The sequence below is a fragment of the Poecilia formosa genome, unplaced genomic scaffold (assembly GCF_000485575.1).
Source record: "Poecilia formosa unplaced genomic scaffold, Poecilia_formosa-5.1.2 Scaffold961, whole genome shotgun sequence".
Lineage (NCBI taxonomy): Eukaryota > Metazoa > Chordata > Actinopteri > Cyprinodontiformes > Poeciliidae > Poecilia > Poecilia formosa.
In genome coordinates, this window is record NW_006800900.1 from 2,099 (window position 1) to 5,286 (window position 3,188).

Sequence of the window (3,188 nt, forward strand, 5' to 3'; positions counted from 1 at the left end):
GTCTCCCCCCTTGAAGACACACACACACACACACACACACACACAGCCGAGAGACTCTCTGGTTTCTCTGTCTCTTATGGAACAAGAGTTAAAGGCATTTAATTCCAACACTATGTATCATGAAGACAATCTGTTTAAAACATTCCTAATCTAATTCAACATGGTTTAGAATATAATATATTTATTTATTCACTTATATTTATTTATTCACATCAAACTGATTAAAATTTGACAGAAGGGTGTCAGGGAGGTCAGGAGGTCACAAAGTTCCCAGGGGGTGGGGGTTGATATCAATTAGTCACAGTCATCAATCAATCATACGATTAAAATTTGACAGAAGGTGGCCCATATAGTTTCTCTCATGATCAATCTATCCATAGTTTTGATGCAGATTCAGGGGAAAAAAGATCTGATGAAGTTTTTTGAGAAAACTTTTGTGAAGATGAAAGCATGCTTGATGACGATTTGTTGAAACTGTCTCAGAAAAGGAAAAGTTCTGAACCTGCTAACAGCAGCACTAAAGCTCTCAGAGCTAAGAGAGCAAACAAAGCAGGAGAGAGCAGCTTGGAGTCTGATAGTAGCTTTTCTTTGAGCCAAGATCAGCAGAATCTGTATCCTCCTGTTGAAATTAAGAAGTTTTTGCAAAAAACTAAAGGACTCAGGATGATTAAAGTAGAATAATATTTTCCAGATCTAAAATTGTTTGTTTAATCCTCTCCGGTTTTAACGAAGAAAACTGGACATTTTGTTGATGACGTGTTAACAGATCAGGAAATATATCGCTTAAAGAAACTGATTTTGAAAGTCAGAGCCCAAGCACTCACTGCTGATGATGATAAGGACATTTGGAGAAAATTTTTACATGTCTGTGTCTTTTCTTTTGTTTCTTCATTTCAATGTCTAATTTTAAAATAGGCACATTAAATCTAAATGGTGCCAGAGATGAAGAAAAAAGGGCTGAGTTTTTAAGACTTATGGCTCTAAAGAACATTGATATAATGTTACTTCAGGAGACACACAGCACTGCTGATAATGAGTGTGATTGGAAGAAGGAGTGCAGAGGGGAGGTCTTTTTTAGCCACAAGTCCAGTTGCAGTGGCGGTGTTGGGATTGTGTTTTCTAGGAATTTTTTGCCTGTTTCTTGTGAAGCAGAGGAAATAATTGAAGGTAACTTATTAAAAGTTAAAGCCAAATATGAAAATGTGAATATAGTTTTTCTTAATGTGTATGCACCAACTAAAGGGGTTGATATAATGGTATTATTGAATACTTTAAGTGACATTGTAAATGACTGTAGTGATAATAATGATTATTTGTTTTTGTGTGGAGATTTTAATTGCACTGAGAATCCGTTACTTGATAGGAACCACTTAGAACCTCATGCTGAATCCTCTCGGAGGCTCAGGCAGCTGACTGCGACCTCTGACCTTTCAGATATGTGGAGAGATTTCAACAGGAATCAGAGACAGTAAACATGGAGTCATTCTAAAGATAATCTTTTATCCTTGGCAAGATTGGATTGTATCTATGCTTTTAAACATCATTTGAATATATTTAAAAATTGTTAAATAATTCCTGTTGGTTTTTCTGATCACTGTCTGGTTTGTTGCTCTGTGTTTATTAAAAATGTCCGTATACAGAGTGTCTATTGGCATTTTAATACCGCTCTTTTGAATGATACAGCTTTTAGAAAAGCTTCTGAATATTTCTGGGTCAGTCATAAACAATCTAAATCAGATTTTTCTTGTATCCAACAGTGGTGGGATTATGGTAAATGTCAAATTAAGCAGTTGTGTCAACAGTTCACTCGCAATATCACTAGAGACATAATCAGATCTATGAGGGACTTGGAGACTCAGGTAGTAGAGCTGCAGGGTTTGGCGGCGTCTACAGGAAACCGAGGGTTTTTAACTTCCCTCAAAGATAAAAAGGCCGTTCTGGCCAACCTGTTGGGCACAGCAGCCAAAGGAGCCTTGGTCAGATCACGCTTCCTAAGTATATCGGAGATGGATGCCCCGTCTCACTTTTTCTTTGGACTAGAAAAAAAGAATGGACAAAGGAAGATTGTTCACTCCCTAAAGACTGACTGTGGTTCTACCATCTCAGGTTCTTCTGAGATCAGGAAGTTTGCTGTCAGTTTCTACAAAGATCTTTTTAAGAGTGAACATTTGGAGAATCCGGATGTGAGCGATGGTTTCTACGAAGGACTTCCTCAGGTGGATGCTGAAGCCAATCGAAAGCTGGAGGCTCAACTCACACTGCAGGAACTGCATACTGCCTTGATGAGCCTAAGATCCCCTGGCATGGACCGTCTTCCTGTTGATTTTTCAAGTCCTTCTGGTCTGTGATCGGAGAAGACTTGTTGGAGGTGATCAGAGATAGCCTGCAGAGAGGTTGGCTGCCTCTGAGCTGCAGGCAGGCAGTCATTACTCTGCTTCCAAAGAAAGGAGACCTACAGGATCTAAGGAACTGGCGACCAGTCTCTTTGCTCTGCACAGATTACAAGATCTTTTCCAAAGTCCTGGCTATCAGACTTAGAGAAGTGATGTCTTCAGTCATTCACAGGGACCAGACGTACTGTGTGCCTGGCAGACTGATAATGTCACTTTAATCAGAGATGTTTTGGAAATCTCCAGCTCATTGGGCTTAGATATTGGTCTGATTTCTATAGATCAGGAAAAAGCTTTTGACCGGGTTGAACACCAATATTTGTGGCAAACCTTGACTGCTTTTGGTTTCAGCCCTGGTTTCATAGCTATGATCCAGGTTTTGTATCGTGACATTGCGAGTGTACTTAAAATAAATGGAGGCTTAAGTGCTCCATTCAATGTTTTAAGAGGAGTGAGGCAAGGCTGTTCTTTGTCAGGGATGCTTTATTCCTTGGCAATTGAACCTTTGCTTCATAAGCTGAGGAAAGATTTGTGTGGTGTTTCTATTCTTGTGTGTAATGTGTCTTTAAAGTTGTCAGCTTATGCTCATTTAATAATTTTCGTAAACACAGGAAGCTATTGACGTTTTAGTCAACACTGTTTTTCTTTTTGGCTGCATTTCTTCTGCTAAAATAAACTGGAGAAAGAGTGAAGCTATAGCTGTTGGATGTCGGCTGGGGGATCAACTCAGTGTACCTTTAGCACCTCGTCCTCTGTTCCCCATTGCCTGAGACATTCGCTGAGCACATCGTCCGTTGA